General features: G+C 35.5%; 1 protein-coding gene across 1 annotated transcript in view; it reads right to left on the bottom strand.

Moving 5' to 3' along the window:
- Window positions 1-10,275, bottom strand: part of MANEA (mannosidase endo-alpha) — a 73,931-nt gene extending 63,656 nt beyond the window's left edge. The window contains exon 1 of the mRNA XM_032651289.1: window positions 10,138-10,275. The gene's annotated coding sequence lies outside the window, so the exon portion shown is untranslated. The remainder of the gene's footprint in view (window positions 1-10,137) is intronic.
- Window positions 10,276-13,347: the final 3,072 nt, after the last annotated feature.

The following is a 13,347-nucleotide window of genomic DNA, read 5'->3' on the forward strand; positions in this document are numbered from 1 at the left end:
TGGTAGAACCTCAAATAAATGATGTCTGGCTTGACCTTGATCCAGAATTACATAATGATATTGGAGAAAAACACACACCATGTTGACTTTTCACTCTGAATTTATAACCATAAATTTCGGGCATTCAAGATGGCTTAACAAACCTATTACTATACCCCAGTACTTTCACTTTTCTAACCTCAAAAGAATTATTTCATTCTTTCTCATTTTTCATCAAACGTGCTACTAAATCACCAATTTCCTTTATTCTCTTCAGATAGACATGTCTTATACTTTGTAGAGAAAACAGAATCAATCACATAAGAAATCCTTTATCTTCCTATTAAGAAATTAACCTAGTAACATCTACTGTTTTATGTCAGCAAGTACTTCCAATTTTAACTTTAGTATTGTTTCACTGCTTTGCTTTCCTTGTTCAAGAAGTGCTATTACTTTTATTGAATCTTTGCTGAATTTTTACAACTGCACCTTCTCTTTTTCACCTCTTTCTTCATTTAATTTTGATTTTTAAGTGTCTTGTTACCCTCTGTTTCTCATATGGCATTATCTGTTATGTTTGTCTTCTAGTCTTCAGATAGGAATATGAATTTTGTCGATTTTAATTATCTTAATATTCTCTCATTTCTGAGTTTTCATAATTGTAATTTACTTGTTCATTCATATCTCACATATTTACTTTGTTTACTTGTATTTAAATATTAGGTTACAGTTGTTATATATTTATGAACATGGTTCTTTGGCATGCTTCAAGTATTTACAAGTTTAACTTTTTTGCCCATAATGACTTTGCATGGAATTTGACTCAAATTATTTTTTTTGTTGCTAAATATTACATGAAATAATTTTTCCTTAATGTTTGAAATGAATGTTCAATCATGATAATTTTTCTAGCTTCACGACTCTAGCAATCATTCTTCTGTTGTTTTTGTGAAGTTTTAATATGGCCTTGAATTTTTTTCCGAGATCAGTTGGGGTTTACTCCATTCCCACGTTTACCTGGAATTTTTTATTTCCCTCACTTTTATTTTGTTCCTACCCTGCTCAATTTGAAAGTTATTTCCAGAAGTTACTCTTCAATATGAGGCTTTGTCCTGAAAATGAGCTTCAGCTACTTAGATTTATTTTAAAATTTTATAAATAAATAAATTTATATCTTTTTGTTATTGATTTCTAGTGTGAGTTAACTGAAAACATTTCCAGTGTGATTTCAATCCTTTGAAATATGTTGAGACTTGCTTTAAGGCTCAACCTATGAACAATTTTGTTAAGTATCCCATATGCACCAGAAAGGAATATGTATTAGGCAGCTAGTGGTTACTGAGTTCTACATATGTCTACCAAACCAAATACACTAAGCATGTGGGTTATATTTTTCATATTCTCACTCATCTTTCTTCTACTTGTGTTAAAAATCCCCCACCATCATTATGCCATGTCTGTAACTGCTTACATTATATAATTGTCACTGATGTTATTATGTGGAGACAAATTTAGGAGTTATATTTTCCTGAAGTATTAAATTTTGTTTTATAATTAAATGTTCCTTCCCTTCTCTACTGATGGGTTTTGACTTAAATTCCACTCTAATATTAATATAGCTATAACATATTTTATTGGGTTCATGTTGGCACAAAATACATTTTTATCACCTCATTGTCACCTTAAATGACTAGTTTTTTAAAAATATGACATTGCTTTATTGTTATTGTTGGTTTTAATCTAATCTGATAGTCTCTGTCCAACAATTATAGTATTCAGCACATTTACAATTCTACAAATATGGATACTATAGCTTTAAATCTACTTCCTACTTTTATCCTTAAGTCTACTTACCCTTCTACTTGCTTTCCTTTTGGATTCCTTCTTACTGGCCCTAATTTCTCTCTTACCTTTTTTTTTTTTTTTTTTTTTTTTTTTGTGGTACACGGGCCTCTCACCCCCGTGGCCTCTCCCATTGTGGAGCACAGGCTCCGGACACGCAGGCCCAGCGGCCACGGCCCACAGGCCCAGCCGCTCCGTGGCACGTGGGATCCTCCCGGACCGGGGCACGAACCCACGTCCCCTGCATCGGCAAGCTGACTCTCAACCACTGCACCACCAGGGAAGCCCTCTTATCTTCTTTTTAATTGTTTCATTCTTCCCTATTTCCTTGTTAATCATACAATCTCTTTGCTATTAATTTAGTTATCTTAGTGATTACAAGCATGTACTCTCACTTGTCAAAATCCAGTATGAATTAGAACTTTACCGTTTCTTAAATAATGAAAGCACTCTTAGAAGATTTTGTTTCCTTTATCCCTGCCCCAACTTTTGGCTCCTATTTTGGTATATTTTATTTTTTTACATATACCTTATACCCCTCCAGATACTATATTGTTCTGTACAGTCAATGTTCATTATATTCACCCTTTCCTTTGTTCTTCACTTGCTCTATATTTCCATTTAAAATAATCTCCCTTAGGATGAAGAAATAATTCCCTTTAATAGGGTCTTTGGTGTTGGTCTGCTGATACTCTTTTCATATTACTTTGTTTGAAAGTATCTTTGTTTTGCCTTCACTTGGACTTTTTATGTATACACTTCTATATTCATAATTATTTTCTTTCAGCACCACCCTTATCTTCTGTCTTTGATTGTTTATGATGAAAATCCGACTATTATTTTTTCTCTTTATTCCTTTAAGGATAATGTATTTTCTTTTTCTCTGGTTGCTTTTAATATTTTTTCTCTTCATCTTTGGTTTTCAGCTGTTTTCCTATGGAATATATAGTAGTACGGTTCTCTTAACTTTTATCTTGCTTGAGGTTCAAAGTGCCTCTTCAATCTCTGGGTTGGTATCTTTCCTTAGTTTTGTAAAACTCTTGAACATTATCTCTTCAAATGTTGCTTTTGCTCAATTATTGCTCTCTTGCTCTCTCATCTCTCATTATGGAATACATTACACACATCAGAATTTTATGTCCCATGTGTTTCTTCAATATTTTTTAAAATTTTCCTCCTTTTGTCTCTCCATGGTTGTCTGAATATTTACTTCTGAACTATTTTCAGTTTCCTGATTCTCTCCAGCAGTGATTAATTAATTTCAGTTATAATTTTAGTCATAGAATTTCCATTTGACTCTTCTTAGAGATATCAGTTCTCTGCTAAAATTTTCCATCTTCTCTTTTAACTCCTTGAATTTTTTAATCCCATTTATTTAAAGTCCACCTCTAATAACCTGAATCTGAAATATTAGGATTCTGTTTCTATTGCCTGTTTGGTTTTTTCCTCTCTTAATATCTGTACAGTAACTCTTTTTTTTTATAGGCTAGGTTATTTTTTTACTGAATTCCAGACATCATATATGAAAATTTTCAGAGACAATGTGAGGCTCTATATATTATTTTCCTTCCAAGAAAGCTTATTTTTGCTTCTTGAAGACTTCTAGAGTAGAGGAAGATTATCTTAATATAATCAGAGATTGAAATCTTCAAAACTAGGTATAAGTCCTTCCGAAGATTAGGTGTATTTCTGATTCATCTTTACTCCTTTATACTCATGGGTTCTGATATCAAAGTCACAGGTGTTTATCAAGATCCCTCCTCTAGGATGGGCTTTGGAAGGGCCCTGAATTCCAATTTTGGTCCCCAAAGAGCCATGAAACTACCAAAAGCTCTATTCATTTTCTCAGCTGCCACTTTCTACTTAATTCTCAGCTCCTCTGCAGCTACTTTTCAATCAGAGGTTTTAAATAACGCCCCCTATTTCCTACCCTAATCTCCCAAAGAAAAATTAAGTTTTAGGGCTAGAATCATTTAAATACTTATATAATCCCACCTGAATTCCCTTATATCCTTAGTATAGTGAAAGGCTTTCTATACCTATGACTCAAAATTCAGATGCAATAAATAAAAAACATTAATTTAACTACATTAATTTTTAAATATATATATCAAAAGCACTACAAAATAGTGAAAGGACAACTGACAAACTGAATGAAAATATTTGCAAGATCTTCTGTGTCACTCAAAACTAGAAAAATGTAAATTAAAACCTCACAAAGGTATCATTTCTTATCTATGAGATCGGCAAAAAATAAAAAGTATGAAACTACATCCTGTTGGCAAGACAGTGAGAAGCACTCCTATGCATTGCTAATGAATGCAAATTTGTACAACATTTTTTGGGAACTGGCAATATCTAAAAAAATTACACATCCATTTTCCTTTTGACTCAGCAATCCTACTTCATGGAATTTACCTTGAAAATACACAACCAATAGTAAGTACATAAGTTCATATACAGCATTGTTTGTAATTGTAAAATGTTGAGTATTCAGAAAAAAATGAGGAAGAGCTCTTTGAGATGACGGAAAGTGATATTCTGGATATACTGGCTAAATGAAAAAAGCAAAATGCAAGTAAGAAAAAATCCATTTTCTCAAGTGAGCAAAATAAACATAGAAAAACAAGAATCTAATAAGGTTGATTATCTAGAGTTAGAAACTGGGTGGAAAATAAGGGGAGATGAAAATGGGGTAGAAGGGTGGGGAATGGACGTAACTCTTCTCAGAGTATAACATTTTATGCAGTTTTGTCTTTTTGAGCCACGTTATATTTCACATATTCAAAACAAACAAAAAATATTTAATGTTAAACTCCAGTTAGTAAGTGGGTTATTTTTTGCTATGAAACAGATTAGCAATTCTTAAAATACTTAACGTGTATTGTAAAAATAAGCAATATATGCTGCGAAATAGGGCCCAGGTTTTTCACTGACAAAAAAAAAAAGTGAGTTACAAATGTAGGAAGTGGGAGGCTAAAACAAAACTTGTGTTGTCAGATTGCAATTGGCAGTATCAGTATGGATGTATGGCTTTTAAAAGATCAATAAATAGGAGTGTGTGTGTGGGTAGGTGGGTGTGTACACATATAAATACATGCAATTTATTTCCTAGCTCTGTCCACTGAGAGAGTATAGAACCAAAGAAATCCTGGCAGCAATAAACACATCTGATGACGAGACTCTGAATTGTATGTAGCCCTGTCTACTTGATAGAACCAGGTTGATTCCAAGAACGTGGCCGAGAAAGTACAAGATGAGCTTGGGACATCTTGCCAGAAAATCAGGAAGTAGTCAAAAACTGTAGAGACATGTCCATAGGATACAGGAGTCAGGTTGAAGGGGCAACTACTGACTAAATCTGGGACAGCTTCAGCATCAAAATAATGACGAAGAATAATAAATTATAGACATTAAAATAAGAATTCATGAATCTATACTGACATTTTTAAAATGTAAAAATAAATAAATGGAATAAAGAAGACATTTTAGAATACCAACTAATAAATTTAGATGGAATAATGGAATTGGACTATCACTATTTGGCTACTACCGTAACTGTATCAAGGAAGAATCATTAATGGATATTAAATGAGGGGTTAAAAGAAGCAGGGTTTATGAGAAACAGGATATCTACATATTGGCAAAGCATCTCCCCCCCCCAAAAGATATTCAACTAACTACAAAGAGAGACATAGTAACGTAACAGTGCAGAACCTAGCAGACACCACCTTAAACAAATGATCAAAATTAACTTCAGCAGTTAATTTTGAATAAGTAGATATCTTGAGTCTACAGAGTGGATGCTCTAAGAAGAACACAGAATCACTGCTGTGGTATTTCTGTCAGTATTAATCCAGATCTAATCACAAAGATACATCAGACAACATATTAAGATACTCACATACACAGATATGTACCTACATATATATATATGTATACATATATGCATATATATGCATATGTACACATATTACATATATGTATGTAAAATTATATACAATGTAATATATGAGTGTGTATGTGTGTGTGTGTAATGATAAAGCAAATGTGGCAAAATATTACCATTTGGTGAAGCTGCAGGAAAAATATACAGGGATTGTTGAGTTGTTTGTATTACTTTTGAATCTTTAAGTCTAAAATTATTTGAAAATGGAAAAGAAAAAAAAAAAGACTATCACCAGCAAACTGGAGGACATGAACTCTTAACATAATACCTGCTTATTTCGGGGAAGGACCAACTCATACAGTCCTTAAGCTTTGCACTGCAGGACTCCAGGGAGTGATATTCCTATGTATGGAATGTGACAGCATTGCGCATAGGAATAAAGGATGAGATAACCATTTTGACCTGCTTCTATGATTTGCTGTCCTAAAATTTCCAAGTTGTCAAGATAAAAATAAATCCTTCCCTTTACTTAAAGAAGGTAAGAATTTTGACAAGCCATTAAGTAGAAAAAAAATTATGGATATAATATAATCTCAACTACAGAGAGGAAGGAAGTGTACTTAAACATGTATAATGATTACCTCTGGGTAATCATTTACTCAGTGATATTTTCTTATGCTGTCTTCTAAAATTAGAACACAGTATTTCATAAGGAAGAAAAGTTTGTTTGGAGTAGGTATTTTATGAGGAAATAATCAATGGTAATGAATATTGACAAATCATAGAGAATGGGAGGAATGACTGCTAGATTCAGAAATTAGTAAGACATTGATTTTTGAAATGTTGATTAGCTGAATGGGTGAAATGCATGGAAGAGTCAGGATACATAACGGAAAGAATATTGATTTTGAAATCTGAAGATCTAAGTTCAAATCAGCTTTGTTGACCTAATTGTGTGACCCTGAGTTTTTTTAATCATCTTAAAAGAAAAAAATTAACTGTTCTATTTTCTGACAAAGTTGTTCTGTAAATCATGCAAGATAACGTATGTGAAATAAAATGTAAAAGGGTAATGTTTTAATCAAATGTAAATACTGATCGGATTTTAAAAAAAGAAAAGTGAAGAAATATATGAAACAAATAGTTCTGAGACATTTTTCTATTTGTTAGATTCATTTCTCAGAGCTATGGATGAACACAAAACACAAAATATCTATTTATAAAAGCCGCATTTCCCCCCCTTTTGCCTCTAAATCTAATTTCTCTTTTCTTTTTATTTAATTCATTCATTTAAAATGTTTACCACATCATTACAGGTGATCCACTGGCTCTACCCCAACCTCCTGATCTCAGTGAACAATAAGGCATCTCAACCTAAAGAAAGGCAGCAAACCACTGTGATTAAAAGCATGGGCTCTGCAGTTCAAATGCCCGGGTTCAAATTCTAGCTGTGCCTTTTTTTAGCCATTTCACCTATACAAGTGGCTTGATCTTTTCCCCGCTTCTTTTCTCATCTTCACGAGTTATTTACCTCACTCAGAGGATTTTTGTGAAGATGAAATAAGTTAATATTATAAAACCCTTAGAATCATTTCTGGCTTAGTGTAACACTGAATAAATATGAACAATTATTTATTCTCATGATGATTATTATTAAAGATGGGTGTCTGGCAAGCAATCAATAACCAACACATAGTTTACTCTCTCTAAATACCTATTCTCCATATAGCTAACTTCTGAAATACTACTCTAATCCTTCAAGACAAGGCTGAACTGTTGCCTCTTCTTGATACCTCTCCCAATGATTCCAGGGTGAAAAGTACTCACTATCCCATACAGTCTATTACACCATTACCTACTTTTTAAATTGGCTTTTTTAATGTATTGCTTCATGCTATTTAATGTATTATACCCACTACTAGATTGTTCCATAAGGTCCAGAAATAGAGTCCTTGCCTTTACACTCTAGTAGAACCCAATATGTCTTACATTTAGTCAGTGGCCATTAAGTGTTCAGCTTAAAGAATTTAATTTCTGGCCCTTTTGTTTTTGACATTGGTATTTATTTGGGCAGTATGTGTATAGACAGATTCTACTGACTATACATATAGTTGACATTTGACATTGGTATTTATTTGGGCAGTATGTGTATAAACAGATTCTACTGACTATACATATAGTTAACATGTTCAATCTATACTAAACATATTATATAGGAAGAATCATAGATAGATCTAATAATTTCAAAAATCCATTTTAATAAAAATTATCATGTCCAACTTAGCAAAACGATGAAACTTGAGATGCCTAGCAAGTCTAACGATTTTTAGTAGAAAAGGAGTGGTAGAACTACTTATCTGGTTTCAACAAAAGAAAGAAGTTTCAGAAATCACCTCAGAGAAAAAAAATCCAAGTTAATTGCAGATGTAAAGGTTCCAAAAGTAGTAATGTACTCAATACTCAAGGTACTGGGTAATGAAAATCTAGTATCTTCAAAGGGCAGTTTACATGACATAATAATACATAGAAATAATACGTTCTTTTGAAACTCGATGGCTTCTATTTTTGTGTTTGGTGATTTGGAGGTCTTTTCATCTTTTAAATGATTGTTTTTGACTTGGAGGTCTAGTGAGATATAAGAGATTCAGAATTAGTGTGATATCAATTATGATTTCAAAAAGGATTAGCTCCTACCCTGTTACTCAGAAAAGCCAAAAAGATTTCACTTTTTAATTATTTATTATTATACAGATTTCTGGTTGCTTTTTTCTTTTTCTAGATGTTTCCTAATATTATTTTCTAAGAAGCCATTGTAGAAAAATATAACTAACACTAGAAGACACACCTGGAACTTTCAAAATCCATTTCTGTACCACGAGTTCCTTGATTAGGTCGGTTTTAATGTAAACACTTGTACCCTTTTGCTAACAGAAATTCAGTTAAGCATAATTTCATCTTTCCATTTTAATCTTCCCAGCAACCTATGATGTAGTACTTCTTTTTAATACCATTTTACAGATGACTGAACTAAGGTACAAAGCATTTGGTAACTTTTTCCAAGTCTCTGGGCTAACAAATGGCTAAGTAACCTGTCTGAGTTTAAGCAACTAGCAAGGAGCTGAGAAGTATGGCTCTAGAATTCAAGCTCCTGTCCTCATCTTATTCCACCTTACTACAACATTTTAGACAAATCAAGTTTAAAGAATACAACACCATAAATTTTGTGACAGATGTAAACTGCTGACATGTGGTCATGTTTTCATTTAAAGATTATGGATTTAGAAAACAACGATTATCTGTTACCTACTCATAAACTGTAGTCCAAATTTAATCTGAAGAAAGCTTATTATTTTATCATACACTTACTATTCATTGTGTGACTAAAAGCCAGCAGCTCTGGTAATGTTTTATGCATAAAGCGTGAAAATCCACAAGATTCACTACACAAAACTATTTTTTCATGGTTTACATATAGCTCAACATGAAGGGAGTAACACATTGTCATAAAAACGATGTGCAAACAACGTAATATTACCAATACCTAGATTTTATTTTCTATTTCTCTTTCAAACTATTGTCCAAATACTTTACCATAATCAACCCATTCCAGTCCAATCTGCCTTTTTTTAAGGTCATATAATTAACATTTTCCTCCCTTGTTTTATTTATTTTTTTAAGCACTTCCGCATTTTCCCTTAACTCTCATCCGTAGGGTCTTGCAACACTGAAGCGAAAACAAACTAACCTAACTGACTAAATTTCAATTTGCTCCTTTAGAAAATGGGAGAAGATACTATTCCAGCAGAGTTGCACCCTGCGATTTAGCAAACGAGAACAGTCTAAGATGATAGTGCCAAACGTGTGAACAGGTGAATGGAAAACCCATGTCTGCCTCGGCCTCCCCCCGCCCGCCCCCCGCACCCCGCTCTCCTCTCCGGACGGCCGGGCGGCTGGAGACCGGAGCCCGCCACCTTCCTGCTATAGCCCAAGCCCGGTAGGCCTCGACCTTCCCACTTGCCCGCAAGGCTCAAGGCCGAGTTTGGGGACAAAGGGACACGGCTCTGAAAGGCTTCCGTCACTCCCGAAATACCCAGCTTGCTGGGGAGGGAAGGGAAAACCGAGGCGACAGGACGTTCCGCTCCAAAGAAGTGGCTGAGACGACGCCAGCAGGGTCGAGATAAAGTAGTAATATAGAAGGCAATAAAACTAACCCAGACAAAGTAAGGGGTAAGAGTGACAGAGCAGGGTGTCCCAAGGTCCCACAGCTCGCAGCTTGAAGCCCCCAGCCGCCAGCCGGAGGGGCGCAAGGTCAAAGGCCGTCTGCAGGCGAGCAGATTGGCTGGCGGGTGAGCGCGCAGGCGCTGGGGGGTGGCCCTGCTACCGGCCAAAACCTCATCTGCAGGGCCCAGAATCCTCCAGCCACTCACCAGGGTCTAAGAATTCAGCCACCAGTAGAGACTCGGCCGCCCGAGACGTTGAAGCTGGGAGTACAGAGAGCCCACAGCGGCCCTGCTGCGAGGCCGAGCAGACCTGCCTCCCGAAGAGCGCTCGCAGAGCTTTCCGGGAGCCCTGAGGGGCGGGGCCGGGATGGGGCGGGGCTCACTGAGTGGGAGGGTCTCTGGTTTCCAGGCAGAAACCCCTGGGGTCTGTGAGGGACTGGAAGGGGTGTGGGTGAGAGAAGAGAGAGCATTTTCTGGGCGTCTCTTACGAGTGGAGAAAAGGCGCAGTGTAGAGTTGGGCTGGACTCGGATACTCTTTCCCCAACTAGAGATGACTCATTCCTCTCTTAGAAACTGGTTTTCTAAGGTTCTGCTGGGAAGCTTTCACTAATAAAGGACAGCTGTATTTGATGTGAGGTGTCCAAAAGTTGCTTTTAACTGGAGGACACTGGCTGTTTTCAATTTTTTTAATTAAGGAACTGCTTGCCCTTTAAAAAAAAATGAAACTTTACTTGAAAGCTAAAAAGTAAACAGATGACATTTTTAATTTGCAAACATATTTATAAAATCACGTTTGTGTTGGAATACTTATAGAAATAATTGAGAACAATGAGGCAGCTGCGAAGAGCAAGAACTTTTGAAATAGGGGTTACAGCTGAAGGTTTTTCACCTTACATCAGCCTCAGAAGCCAAGAGAATTCTCTATTTTGTTTGGTTACATAGTAACAAGGAAATCCTCACAGCCTAGAAGTTGCTAATGCGAACGATTTTGTAAGGGCTCTCCTTAAAATCTCACTGGATCTTTTAAACAAATTTTAATTGTGAAATATACATATGTGAACGTATCCCATATGTGCACATTTTAAAGAATAATAAAAGGAATACCCAGGTACCCACTACATACCTGAAGATTCAGAAAAGTACCAGCATTTTGAAGCCTTTTAAGAGGCCTCTTTAAAAGTATCTTTCCCTCCCAACCAGACATAATTATTATTTTAAGTTTTATATTACTCCTTTACTTGCTTTTTTGAAAAGTTATATATGTATAAGTCCCTAAAAATATAGCTATCCTGGTGTTGTATTTTTATGTAAGTTATACTACATCTTTTCCTCTTCTTTTTTCACTGCACATTCAGGTTTTGAGATTCAGCTACACACAAATCCATTTCACATGGACTAGGCTGGCACATCATTATCCATAACACCCACGCTGTTGTTAGATTTTAAAACTTTTGCCTGGTGGTAGCATCTGATTGATCTTTTAATTTGCATTTTCCCCCTTGCTAATAGGATTGTGCATCTTTATATGCTTAGTGGCTATTTGGGTTTCTGTGAAATGCCTGTTCTCAATTTTGGCTCATTTTGTTGGCTTGACTGTTTTTGAAAATTAATTTGTTGATAATTTTTATATATTTTTAAAGCTTAAGTACTTCCCTCTTGTCAGTTATACGTGTTACGAATAGCTTCTCTTAGCTTGTGGATTGTCTTTCAACTTTTTACGGTATCTTTTGTTGACCAAAAGCTGTATATTTTAAGGTACTGCTAGTTGAATTTAACAATTTTTTAGATTATAATTTTGTGCTTTTTGCTTTCTTGTTTACAAGGGTCTTCCCAACCAGAGGCCATAAGCTATTCTCTTTTATTTTCTTTTAAAAGTTTTAACGCTTAATTACAAAATATTTTAAACACAGAAAAATACAGATAACTTAATGAACGACCATGCACTCAATTCTATGTATCCAAACATTTTGCAAGCCCCTCTTCCTTACGTTTCTTCTCTAAAATTTCCTAAGCTATTCTTGTCTCTTTACTTTTTCATATAAACTTTAAGATGAGTCAGCCAGGATCCATAAAAATCCCTACTTGGATTTAATTGGAATGGAATTGGCAGAGGTCTACTGAGGTTCAATGTATATACTGACTGAATTGTGTCCCCATACTTTCCCAGACTTACTGGTTTAGACAGGCTAGTGAGTGGTGGTTCTGCCTAGTGCTTTCCATCCTGGTTCACATTCTGTCAAACAGAGAAAATCATATTTTCATGAAACATTGAGGCAAACAGCCTACTCGCAGTGAACATGGTGGATCTGCGACTCTGACTATCCCAGACCCTATGTGGTAAATCCTAGGGTTCAAAAGAGTGATATACTGGCATACCTGTAACACATTAATGGCACCCTAGATGAGAAGCTCTTCCCTAGCTAATTAATTTCAATTCACCACAACACACCACTATATAGAGTCTTCAGGAAACTGGGGCTCCTGCAGTTATGCTGGGAGATGACTGAAAACCACAGTGTATGCCACTGTGGCTTGTGGACAGATTGGGAAACCACCCATTTGTGGCATCCATCTATGAGTGAGGACTAGGTTTGGACAATCTCATCAGTGCTCTATATAAGAAAGCCCCTGTTTGTCTTCCATGCACTAGTGTTATTTCCCAGCTCTGCATCATGCAGTTTTGTTTTATAACTTAGTGCATGTCTTTCTAGTTCTTTTCTTCTCTTGCAGTAATAGGGGATTTGGAAAAAGGTGAGCTATCAGTGTCCTCTTGGTCATGAGAGATACATTTTGTCATGTTCCTTTTCTGATTGGCTAGTGAGTTTATACCACTTCAGGCTTTAAGCTCCCTATTCTATTTGATTACAGTTTCAAGAGGAATATTAGAATTGTAGCAGTAGAATTTTAATGCAGGCCTGTGTATTCCAGGAAGAAGGGTTTTCTGAGAGTCCAAGTTGATAATGTGCCTAGGGACAGCTGGGTCAAGTGGTAACTAGCAAGGCAGATTTTGGTGGCACCAGCCTTTCTGTTATCAGATATGGATTTTCAACCCCCTCTTTTCTGTATTATAATTTTTCACAGTAAACTTATAAATTTATAATAACCATAACTAGCAAATAGGTATGTGTTCTTAAAATAGAGAATACAACCCTCAGGGCCCACACTCCCTTACTTTCATTCTTCTAGGATTCTATGATATTGGAAACATTACTCAATTTCTGTTTCTATCAATTTTTAAAACTGATAAATGGGTGACAATAATTTGCCCTAGAGAGAAAGAGTTATCTAAATGGTCAAATTAAAAGCTGAAAGGAGTTTGTGTCCTGAAATTCCCTACTGCACTGGAAAAGACTAGTGTCTCCTTGACAACATAGATTTTGCCATTTTTATCTTTATGTGTCCGGAGCCAACAAAAAT

The sequence above is a fragment of the Phocoena sinus genome, chromosome 12 (genome assembly GCF_008692025.1).
Source record: "Phocoena sinus isolate mPhoSin1 chromosome 12, mPhoSin1.pri, whole genome shotgun sequence".
NCBI classification, from domain to species: Eukaryota; Metazoa; Chordata; class Mammalia; order Artiodactyla; family Phocoenidae; genus Phocoena; species Phocoena sinus.